The sequence below is a fragment of the Lynx canadensis genome, chromosome A1 (assembly GCF_007474595.2).
Source record: "Lynx canadensis isolate LIC74 chromosome A1, mLynCan4.pri.v2, whole genome shotgun sequence".
Classification (NCBI taxonomy): domain Eukaryota; kingdom Metazoa; phylum Chordata; class Mammalia; order Carnivora; family Felidae; genus Lynx; species Lynx canadensis.
Window position 1 is genome coordinate 183,271,534 of NC_044303.2, and position 13,337 is coordinate 183,284,870.

General features: G+C 36.0%; 1 non-coding gene across 1 annotated transcript; it reads right to left on the minus strand.

Annotated features, from left to right (window-relative positions):
* Positions 1–10,552: 10,552 nt before the first annotated feature.
* On the minus strand, positions 10,553–10,659 carry LOC115526113. Its single transcript, XR_003972541.1, has one exon. It is a non-coding gene; the product is annotated as a U6 spliceosomal RNA (small nuclear RNA).
* Between the last annotated feature and the right edge of the window lie 2,678 nt (positions 10,660–13,337).

A 13,337-nucleotide genomic window follows, 5' to 3' on the forward strand; every position in this document is an offset into this window, starting at 1 on the left:
GTAAAATTTTTGTTCACTGACGGGGGAAAAATACCTTAACTGATTACCCAGGATTGATTGTCTTATACATATACATATATATGTACATGTGAGTGTACACACACACACACACACACACACACACACATATATATATATATATATATATATTCATCAAAGAGGAGAAATCTAACCTGCAATAAATATTTAAAGAAAAATGTTTTGTGACACTGTGGAAATAAGAATGTATACAACCATTCCGATTCTTGAGCTGGAAGGACCTCACGATCATCTTTCTCATTTGATAGGTGAAACTCAGATTCAGAGAAGAGAAATGGCAGCTTCACTATTTAAAAATGACATAAAGCGATCAAACAAAACCGGGTTGAAATCTAGGCTGTATTGCTACCTGGCAAGTTGCCTAAAGTTCTCTACTTTTTTCTATTAAAAGGGCTAGTGAGTCTTACATATAAGCTATTTTTAGGGTTGAATATTAGGGTTATATATTCATGGTGTCATGTTGAAATAAGGCTTAGAAAGAATACCCAGAACCCTGCCTAGAATCTAGCAGGCACTCAGGAAATAACTATAATTTTTATTATATTATCACCAACACCATAAATATCTTGCTCTAGGTATACAGCTAATCACTGAAATAGAAATGAATAGAAAGCTGTTTCCCAATTTCTAATTTAGTGCTCTTTCTGATATACCTTATAGGAGTTTGATCTTTTGTTGAGTGATAGGCAGAAACATAGCTTATGGGAGGAGATGAAGTCAGTCAGCCCATAAAGGAGAAGTAGTACTGAAAAAAGACTGAAGGCATAATCCAGCAGGTGGAAAGGAATGGGGTGGGCAGAGGTAACAGAATTAAATGCTCAGGTATTTAAAAAGTATGCTGTATGGCAAGTTTTCCTGACTAATTAGAAAGTTGCTAACTGTAGAAAAGAAAAATAAATAGAAAAGTTTTGTAAGTTGCAACTTGCAATTCAGGAATATTTGGATCTGTTGCAGAACAGACAACAAAGAGGCATCATTACAGGTTTTTAATTAATGGAGTAACATGGTGAAATCTCTCTAAAATTAGTCTTTTGGTGAGTAATAATACAGTTAGAACATGGTATGAGGGGACAGTGGAAACTACTGTCAGACCCTTGTAAAAAGGGGTTATAAAGACACGCAAAAACAATATTGCTTTACTTTCAGGTATTTGTAGCACAGTGATGATTATGGAGAGAAATAGGAATACTTCTTTTTGTTTCATCCCATGAGACAGTGTACTGAGTTTTTTTTTTTGTTTTTGTTTTCCCTCAGAAGGGAAACTAGTCAGAACCCAAAATCAAATGCCCATGTTTCATATTTTTTTTCTCAGTTTCATGAATGAAACCTCAAGTCGAAGATGGATATAAAAACAGCTCCAAGTCTGGTTCAAAGAGAAACTAGGCTTCATGCTCTTTGAGAGCAATCCACCCATGGAGGATTATTGGACATCTTGGTCGGGACTGAATTTGAACCAGGTTCCAAGGATGAAAGCCCACAGACTAATCTGCTGAGCTACCAAGCCCACTGTCGTAGAGGTTTATAGAAATCCTATTAACTGAGAGATTGAAGGGAAAGAAGATAAGATAGCAAGGTGTTGGGAATCAAGCTTCAGTAGTTTTAACAGAAAAGGTACTTTCGAACCATACTATAGTATATAGATAGGAACTAAATGCTACACACGCACACACACGCACACACACACACACACAATGTACACGTGAATGTGTGTTACTATATACATGAAAGTGTACATTTTCACAGATTCTATTTTGCACGTCTTATATGGTATATAAAATGTTCAATATATTTAATATGGAAATATTTATCTTAAGACTGGTGTTCATGTTGAAATCCATCTTCTTATTCTAGCTCTTCCAAGACAACAATAATGAATATCACGAACTACCCTTCTATCGTGTGCTAATAGTCATATTAATAGTTTTAGGATCTACTGCAATGATGACAATTTTATCACTCAGTACCATTTATTTCTCTCCTGATTCTGAAAATACCTGCCACAAACAGTATTTGCTGGCGATTAATCCAATATAACTGAAATGGAGCAAGAGAGATGCTTTAACTGACCCTTATAAAATTGGAGTTTATATTTGCAAATAAGTTAGGCAGCTAAGATCATCACAAAGAGAATTTGCTACGCATATTACGATATGGCTAGGCCATACTGGAAACTTATATGACCACACTGGGTTTTGTTCTCTTATCCAGGATTGAAGACGTTAGATTGGATTTGGTGGCCAACAGCATTCTTTACTCTTCTAAATAATTTAAAACCCTATGATAGTAAAATGGCTGGTCAATGTGGACAGAAAAGATGAGACAAGCAAAAGAAAAAAAAGAAAGAAAACTGCAAAATTAAGGCAGTAAATCCTAAGAAAATAGGAAAAGCTCATAACCCATGGGTCACAAATCTGGAACTAGAATGTTAAGGCTGTTTCTAAGAGGTTAAGATGGTGGGGATGGGGGGGGTGGGGTAATGCTGAAGAATGACTAGACATGTCTCAGCTTTTATCATCACATTTCATCTGATCAGATCAGATGATATTTGGACCTCCTCCTAGCATTAAAACATACAGATTTAATTATTTCTCTAAACTATTAGGTTCTACATATAGTTCATAGTTTGTTCATGAAATCAGGTTAGAATTCTGGTTACCAGATGACATAGGGCATCTTTTCTAAGCTTTGATTTCTTTTCCTAGAAAAGGAGTATATTAATTCTGACTATTCACATGGGCATGTTGTAAAAACTCTATGAATTAAAGGGTGTGAATGTGCTTTTTCTACTATAAGGCACTACAAATGATAAATGAAGATAGACAATCATTATAGTTAAGTTGATTATTAGCAAATGGACATAGAAATATTAAGCTGATAGCAAATTTTCAAAATTCCAGGTAACTATTTAGGATCGATGCATTTAGTTCTTCTAATTTTGAAGTATTTTCATCTTTAGTGTGACATTAATTAGACATTTGTGGCACGAAGATTTTCCTTTGCCGTAAAGATAAGATTGTTAGAAACAGCATACTTTTGGAGTTACATGGTTCGAACCAAGCCAATTCTATAAATTTTATAGACAAAACAATAAAAAATAATAATACAGAGAAAACCAAAAAAAGGAATAGCAAAAGTTTTCTAAATTTTATTTCTAAACTACAGCCATAGTGATGTGCACAGACATAGAAAATTTATTCTGAGTTGTTATTATGTTAAATGAAAAATAGAAGTGATGCTTTGTGTATCGTTGCTGAGATTTTTTTAATTTTTTCCAAGCACTTTTAATAGTCGTGTAATAATTATAGGCAAACAACAATGGGATATACATTCATCCTGGATTATTCTAATGATCAAGATATAAAAGAAATCAGACATTTGTATCTCAAAATTGTTAAGTATGTACTATTCACCCTTCTTGTGAGTATCTGTAGGCTTTGAACACCAGGAGGGGAATGCTCCATTGAGAACAGAAAAACGAAACTGAACCAGGCAAATAGAGATACTCTGCCTTAAACTCTTAATTTATAACTATTTCTAAGGGCCTGCAGGAGGAAGGGCCATTACAGATATTTACTTCATTGTTTTTTTCAAGTGGAGAGTTCATCATTTGTCTCAGTCAATACATGCAGGCGGACTTACACCCAGTTTGCCCTTAAATTCAAACCCAGAACTGTGGCTGTGAACCCATCCATTCAGAACAAACTTTCTGCAAGCACATCCTCACAACGTATCATATCTGTGTAGCTTTCTATCTCAGGGCCACCGAGCCGTCACTCAAGCTTGCTCCTCAGTTAGCATCTAGGAGCTTGTTATTTAAAAGGGGTTCTCCTTCACAAAGCTCTCCCTTCCTTTAACATCTTACTTTCAAGAGCAGGATTTCAATTTTGAAGACAAGTGTTATTCACACCCTCCCAGATATTTTCATTAGAGTAGGGGGTTCCCTATCTTCCATCACTAGCAACCCTCAGGTACTACCTTTGAAGATTTATGGGAATTTAGGTCTCAGGATGAAAACATCTGGGTGGATAAATGATTTGATTAAAATTATGGCAATGATCAAACATTTTTAAATGATGTGGATACAGCTTGAGCTTCTCAGTTTAGAAATCTGCAAGACAGAAATGAATTTTCTAATAGGCCATGTTTCATGTTTCTATCTTGTAACAACATTTCCCTGAGTACTATGGAACACTATCCATACCATAAGGTACTCTAATTTTTTTTAAAAAAAATTTCAGCCAAATATAAATGTAAGAGAAAATATATTCCCTTCTCTGAATATTCCTAATGCACATATTAAAGGTACTATGAAGTTATTTATGAAAGAAATCTCCTATGTTTAACCCTGTACTGCCCAAATCATTTAAACACGTGACACTTTTCTCTTATAAAGTCTCTGATACCTCCCATGGCACACTGTGCAATTTGAGTTTTAGAAAGGACCTGGGAAAATACTCATCAGAAAGAGACCGTAGGGTTGGCATTTGGACATCATGACTCTGATATTTGCATATTTGGTGGGAAATGTTGCCTCAGTGCTGTGTAACCTATCCTCACATTACCCCTTCCCAAATTTCTTCCCCAATCCCAAATTAGAGTATTCTTGGCCTTCTGTTGCTCATAGTGTAATATTTAAACTCCTAATGTACTATGAAAAGTTTGATGTCTGATGCAAATGTTTCTTTCTTATTCCTCATACCCCTCTTATCACTGAACTTACTGTCTGGCAAAATGATCTACTTACCTCCTGCTAAACACAGAATGCTCCCTGTGCTTGCCATTTCTTTCTGCATGGAAGTCCCTCTTTCTCCATGTTTTCATTGACTTGTATCATTTTTCTAGATAGAACTGAAGCGTCACCACCTCTATAAAGATTTATTTTCTTACACTTCTTAGGTCTTTTTTGCTTCATTATCATCTGCATCTTCTTAGACCCATCTGTGTCTATTATTTTCAAAGAGTATCAAAGTTTTCTCTTTAAATGTCTCTTTACAAGTAAATCTAATCTGGGAGGCTAGAAGTCAGAGTAACTGTTCTCTCTAGATAGGGACTTAGTGACTGGGGAAGGACATAAACAAGCTTTCTGTAATACCTTATTTTTCTTGTCATAGATTACATGGATGTATGAATAAGTAAAAATTCAAGTTGTAAATTTAAGATTAATTTAGCAAATCTATTGTTATTTATTGCATACCATAAGAGCAAAATTTTTAAAGATTTTTGATTTAGAGAGAGAGAGAGAGAGAGAGAGAGAGAGAGAGAGCATAAAAATGAAGGAGAGAGAGAATCTCAAGAGGCTCCAGGCCCAGCACAGAGCCTGACACAGGGCTCGATCCTATGACCCTGGGATCGAGTTGAAATCAAGAGTCGGGTGCTCAATTGACAGAGCTACCCAGGGGCATCATACAAGAGCAAAATTTTTTAAATATGTGTTGCCCTACTAGTGTTTTAATCACCAGAGAGGAGACATTTTATTCATCTTTCTTATTTCCAAGTTATAATGGTGCCAGCACAATGGGGATATGCACATTCCGTGAAGAATGAGTAAGTGACTGAAGAGACATGCAGTCCCCTTTCCTGGGTGCAGCCTTCACTTGTCAAGAGAGGAACACATTTCAGGTTGATGGAGGCTATTTAATAGACTATAATTAGAGCAATCAGAAGACACGGATGATGGTATGTAGCTGATAAGTTTGCAGATGAAAAGAGTGTATGCAGACTGATTAAGAATTCTGAATAGAACTTTAGAGCTTGGCAACATTTCAACAATGTAGTTCACTGAACAGCTCAGCAAATACCTGTGCCACATATGTCTTCTATTTTCCCTCACACTTAAGACATTTCCCTAAAGGCTAATAAACAATAGATACATCCCTGAAGAACAATATATATATATAATTGACTCAAATATTATTACTTAACATTAACTGCCAGCTGTATGCAACTTACAACTAGCATAAACTCTTTGCCCTTGAGAATCCTATGTTTAAAAAAAAAGTTACAATGTTAGGCAAAAAGGCAAGAGGAAAAAATTAATTGTTTTCTTAGTTAATGTCTTCTGTTCATTCTTGAGACATATAAGATGTCTATTAGGAGTCAGGAACCATGTTAGGATATGGGCAAAAAAATGGTGAGGAAAACAAGGCTCATGACTTCATGAAAGTCCAGCAAAAGAATAAAAAGTATAAATTGCTTTCATTTACAGTTTTCTCTCTGCTAACTATTCCTCATGCATGTATTTATTGTTCATAGCAGTCAAATGAAAGACATATCATTATCATCCCTGCATTATAAACGAAGAGGTTCAAGTAAGATAAATAAGAGGTTCACTTAGATAATAAAAATCCACATATATGATTTTCCAATCTCTATTTGTCAAGTTCTGGAGAGGAGGAAACTGGGCTTGGACTTCTGTGTTTCTTCCTCAGCATATCCAGTGCAGGGCTGGAAACATAGTAGGGTGTCAGATATCAATTGATTTACTGTGATGGGATTTGCCCTACAATTTCTTTCCTGTTCTTGGGCAGCAGGAAAAGGAGGGTATTTCTTTCCTGTGCAAGAGAGATGCCACCATATTAAATTCTACGTTTAACCCATCATTGTATTCTTTGCCTCTGTACATTATCAGAGTAACTGGCTTACGGTATGGTATGGCTTAGGCCAAATCAACCAAATTTGTTAACTGTCTGTGTAGCGTTGATTGTCCATGCTTCACTCCCATTACTGCAAATCAAGCTCAGTAGTAGTGTCTGTGTGTCTGTGTGCTCTGCTTCTAACAAATGGCACCAGCAGTACAGAAAGCCAGAAGTATGTAGAGTTAGAGGTCCTACTAATCCCTATCCAATGATTAACTTCTGCCGGATATGAAACTTGAGCTTCTTTCCTCAAGGTAGGACCAACTCTCAGATACAATTCGCTCCCCATAAAACCAGGATAGGGCTAAAACCTTGCCTGAAATTATACTATGGATGGAACACATCCTTTCCCTCTCCTTTTCCCTCCACTCCTTTTCTAGCTTCTTACTGGAAGTACCTCTTTGCTCAATCATTTACACATGAAGTTTCAGTTCAGAGTTTGCTTCTAAGGAAACCAACTGCAGATAATCTATTTAATCTATTTTGTAGTAGTTAATAGTATATCAGACAGGATTCTCAAAGGAAGCAGAAGTGATAGGATATTTATATACTGAGAGTAAAATGTATTTTAATGAATTGGCTCACAAGATTGTAGGGCTTGGAAAGTCTAAAATCTATAGGGTAGCCTGGCAGGCTGGAAATCCAAGTCAGGGTTCATTATGCAGCCTTGAGTCTGAAATCCGTATGACAGGCCAACAGGCTGAAAACTGAGGCAGAATTTCTATGTTACAGTCTTGAGGGAGAATTCTTTCTTCCCCATGAAATGGAGTTTGAGCCTTAAGATCTTCAACTGATTGATGAGGCCCACCCACATTATGGAGTATAATCTACTTTGCTTAAAGTCAAATGATTGTAAATGTTCAAGTACATCTAGAAGAGACCATCACAGCAACATCTAAATTGATGTTTGGCCAAACAACTGGGCACCAGAGCCTAGCCAAGCTATTACATGAATTAACCATCAGAAGAAGGGGATTTTGGAATGGTGGAATAAGCCGTGGCCTAAGCTGGAGGAGACCACTCACAAGGATTCTGGAACAGCCTATAGTTTGGTTATGTGCCTCAGCTTTTTATTTTTATTTTTGTCTCCTATGCAGGAGGGTCTTAAGAGTACCTGATGATACATGAGGTAAAAAACAATATTGTACTAGTGGCTTAGCACTTCTGAGATACTAGGCTGGCTCACTGATCAATTCAGAAGTCCAGGCAGAAGTCTAAAGGTCCAAATGATTAGGTTTACTATGAGAACTGGAGAGCGAGAAAGCACAATTATTAATTATACATCAATTTGTGTATTTGGTTAACAACTTTCTCATAACCCAATGAGGATATAAGTTCCATGAGATGAAAGCTGATTCTATTATCGTATGCCCAAACCTAGCAGAGTACCTGGTACAATGGATATTTACTGAATCAATGCCAATGACATTAAATTAGTATAAACATCATTGCATTTACATAAATTATATAGACCAATTACATGTAATAAATATACAAATTATACATAAATATATATGTGTATACATGTGTGCGCATACACACATACCCTCATATACTTTTATTAGTTTGTGGATGTCCTGACAAAACTGTGCTTATACTTTATGCGTTTTCTGTTTTTATGTTTATGATACTCCTTTTATAGGGAAAATATCTTTGAGTCTGTCACACAATGAGATCCTTCTTGTGGTCTTTTTGCAGAAGGTGAGGTAACATTCAACCATTGAAATCATCTTTGCTGTAAATCTCTCAACGTCAGTTTACTGTTAATAACTCCAAACAGGGGGGAAAAAAATAAGACAGACAATCAGACAAGGGGACCCGAGCAGCGGAAAATAATTGGACTCTCTAAATTGTACCATTCTCAAGATAAATTACTGGAGCACACTGTTTCTTCCCCGGACCACGCTGTGCATCCCTTGGAATCGCTACAGAGGCATTTTATTGCTCATTAAATATTTTTTAATGTGAATCTACTCTTGGCATTTCTATTTTATAGTTTTTCTCACAATCCTTCCTGTGTTGAATACCTCCTTCCCGACTATGTGTAATTTAAAAGAAATTATGTAAGCTTATTTCTCTGATTAAGAAAGCCTAATGCGCAAACACACAAAGGATATGACCAGTGTAGCTCAAGTAGCTAATGAATCTGGCAGTTTTAAGCTCGTTCCCAATAAAAATGGGCCCCACAAATCACTATAAAAAATGTGTTTTGTACCTCAAGAGCCATAATTGTCACACATTTACAATTCATAAGCAGTGACTGCAGGGTGCTTACTCTAGTTAATCCTCCATAGAATAGTGGATATTGATGCTGTGGAGAAGGGGCACAACAAAATCATCTGTCACTTGAAATACTCATTTGGGAAGCCTCACACACTAATGAAATCCTGAAATGTAGCAATAGGAAGCCTGAATGCGATCTTCTGCCTAAACTGTAAGTGGTGACAAAGGTGTAAGTCTGAGATGCCCAGGCATAGCCTGGCGTAGCTTGCCTCTGGTTTACTGACTCTAAAATAGTAAAGATAAAACCTGCATTTGGAATGTCCAAAAACCTATGTCTCAAGACTTTACTGTACACCTATCTGGACCTAAAGAAACAGAACGGAGACATATAAATTCTAAGAAGCTTTCTTGCCATGACTGATTTGGTTAAAGTGTAACCAGTATATGATGAATAGCTAGACTTAATAATGACTTGATGAACATATTCAATATATTTACAATTCTTTTAGCAAGGGAGAATACTTTCTGTGACTATTACATTCAAATGATTTCCAAATCTTAAAAGTAGTATTTGAATTCAACCAAAACACGTAGATTGTCCCTAAAGCTTGTAGTAAATGGCTATAAACCTACATAATTGAATCTTTGGAGTGTGAGGCCTCCCTCTGGTACATCATGAGTACTTGAAATAGACTCTTGGTCTGGTTTCAAATTCAATTTTTGTTTTGTTTTTAAAGAACATTGATAAAATCAGAGAAAGCATATTGTTTATTCAATCTAATCCATCTGCAAGGTAAGGGAATTACTCAGTATAATGTGAAGACAAATGAAATGGATTAAGTGAATCTTGGATGACCTTCAACATTTTTCTGCCCCTAAAGGCTGGGTTTCCAATAATCACTCAGTCATTTAAACATAAGACACCTGAATGTACGTAGGCATTGTGTGTATAATTGAATGTGTATAATTGTGTGAATAATTGTGCATACGTACATTGAATGTACATATGTATGTATAAAAATAAATGTATGTATGTATAAAAATAAATGTATGTATGTATTAAAAATAAAATAAAATAAAATAAAATAAAATAAAATAAAATAAAATAAAATAAAATCAGCTATCCTTGCTTTGGCTCCTCCTTAACATGCCACTTTAACATCTTTATTTTGTTCTCTCCAGCCCCCCCTCTATAACCCATTGCTTACAGTAGCCACTTATATTTGCTTGTATAAAATCACCTCAGTTTGTGATTGAAATAATGATTCCTCACTTCCTGGGTTTGCATTTTTAACCATACAAGCTTTTTAAGTTCAAGAAGAAGAATCAAAATGCATTTATATTCTATATTACAATAAATGTGAATATCAAAAGTTTCTCCTTGAGTTGTGTGACTGCTGACATTTGAAAAAAAACCAGAGAATCTTAGAATCAGAAGAAGCAGAAATATGTTTAGTATTTCAATTGACTCCTGATGGAGAGGGAGAGAGGGGAAAAATTATAAGTTCTCTTTGCAAAGTTTTATGGTTTTTTTTAAACTATTTATTTTCCTAGGACCTAGATTAATTACAATTCTTGTTTCAAGACACGAATGGTTCATTCTATTTATTTGTTTGCTTATTTTATTTTATTTTTTTCAATATATGAAGTTTATTAAAAATATGGAACGCTTCACGAATTTGCGTGTCATCCTTGCGCAGGGGCCATGCTAATCTTCTCTGTATCATTCCAATTTTAGTATATGTGCTGCCGAAGCGAGCACTTGTTTGCTTATTTTAAATAACATAGTGAACCTGCATCAATTATGAAAAGTAGAGCCCTGATGGTAACTTAAATGAGCTCACGTGGTCTTCTATTCTTTTCTCTTCCTTCCCCAACCCAAAGTAACAATCATCCTGAATGATCACGCTCTTGGGGGTATATGTGTGCAGAGTTCCTTAATACAGTGTATGCCCTAAAAACACACATCATATTAGATGTTTTTAACTTTATAAAAAGGCACACACTCTATATAATCTTTTTAAAGTTACTGTTATAAAACAGTATGATAATGCTAAGATTTATATAATTTACTGAAAGTAACGGTAGTTTATTTTTATTGATATATAGTATTCTATTGTGGTATGTACAGTAAAACCTTGCATTTGTAGTAACTTGCTCTGCAAGTGTTCTGCAAGACAAGCAAACATTTCTAATAAATTTTAACTTGATAAATGAGCGATGTCTTAAAATATAAGTAGTACGAAACGCAGAACATCACATCTCACAACTGAGTCAAGGTTCTTCTCTCTCTATATATATATATCTCTCTCTCTCACTGCGGGATTGTGGGTGGTCATCTCCCATGCTTGAATGCTCCGTCTCAGGCCATGCTGTTTGGTAGAAATCAGGGATTTCTCAGAATGTTGGAAGGTGCCCTCAACTGGCACTAGTGTATTTTTTGCCACTTAAAAGCACCTATGGACAGTCCTTTGCTCTTCCATACAAGAGTAAGCTTAGGAATGCTTTGCTTCATTCTAGGTCAGGCTGCCTGTAGATACAGACCCTTTCCTCTACTGCCTTATTGCCAGTTACATTAAATACAGTATATGACAAGAGTTCATTAATACTGTACTGTAGTCAACATCCATGAGAGCATATACAATGGCCCCCATGCAGAAACAGATTCCATTAAGCCAATAGGTCACAGTGATTCTGTTAGTGATAGTGAAAGGCATCCCATACAATAATGCTCCTCTCTCTTGTCTCCCTCACAACAGCCACTAAGGTTTTCAAAGCTAAGTGTGGGTTGTTTATTTTTCTTTATATTTTGTATTTTCTTTATTATTTTGTATTACATTACAGTATTGCGATTTTGTATATGAATATTTTTGGGTTGTGGAACAAATCGTCTGAGTTTCCATTATTTCTTATGGGGAAATTTGCTTTGATATACAAGTGCTTTATCTTACAAGCATGTTTCCAGAACAAATTATGCTTGCAAACCAAGGGTTTACTGTACTATGTTTATACTTTTAATTCATTAATTGATTCATGAATTCAGTCAACCACTTATATTGAGCCAAGGAAATAACAAAAATAGTGTAGCACATCTTTAAAAGCTTTGGTCCTTTTTAGGAAACTCTAAAATTAAGGGCACCTGGGTGGTTCAGTTGATTAAGCAGCTGACTCCTGGGTTCAGCTCAGGTCATGATCTCATGGTTTCATAAGTTCAAGCCCCGTGTCAAGCTCTGTGCTGGCAGCACAGATCCTGTCTTGGATTCTCTGTCTCCTCTCTCTCTGATCCTCCTCAACTCGTGCTGTCTCTGTTTCTCTCAAAATAGATGAATAAACTTAAAAAAAAAAACTCTGTAAAATTAATGAGTTGTAAGTAGGTGGTTTCAACCTTCTTTTGAGCTCTAAGGCAGTCCAGTTTTCTGAGTGGTGAACTTTCCAGGGCATACTCTTAATGAAGATGTTGATAAACTTCTAACATCAGCACTCTTAGGAACAATTCTTTTGCATCCTTTACCTAAGCCTTGCCTTGCAGAAAGACAAAAAGAGAATCCCTCATATATGAACATGCCTGATGTAAGTAAATATGTGTGGGGGAGTCTTTCCAATCTTGGAACAACAGTTCTGTTAGAGGTAGCATTTTGGTTTCCATTTTTATAGTGTTTACCTAGTTGGGTAAATACTTTGGCCAGTGAGCTCATAAAGACAAAAAAAAAAAAATCAGTAATAACTCCCCTCCCCTCAATCTCTGAAGTACAATCATTATAGGGAAAACTAAAATGGAAGGTAAAAGAAAAAGTATCCAGAGGTGAGAATATCTTTGAGGAGTACTTTATTCTACCCTCATACTGATGTCCTATGTTCTCTGAATTTAAAGAACTGTTTTGGGATACTATTCTTCAGATACCAAGATATCTGGGAATATTTATGGTTTATTTGTTGTCTGGTATAACCTGGTAGTTTATTTTGTTTCTTTTAATAATACAATTGACATTATAGAGCACTTACTATATCCCAGACATCACAGCATTTTCTGTGCATTTTTTTCATATATTACAATAATTTTATAAGATTTATTATCATTATTATCCTCACCATTTTACAGCTGAGGGAAAATTTCCAAGTTCACAGGTGAGCCCTCAAAATCCCAACCTTTAACTATGGCTATTATATTCTTTGCGATTCAGTCACCTTTATGTTACTTTATGTTATGTTATTGACTTTAGCTAATAATTTTCTACCTCATTATCTCTATATAAAATGGAGATGGGGCGCCTGGGTGGCGCAGTCGGTTAAGCGTCCGACTTCAGCCAGGTCACGATCTCGCGGTCCGGGAGTTCGAGCCCCGCGTCAGGCTCTGGGCTGATGGCTCAGAGCCTGGAGCCTGTTTCCGATTCTGTGTCTCCCTCTCTCTCTGCCCCTCCCCCGTTCATGCTCTGTCTCTCT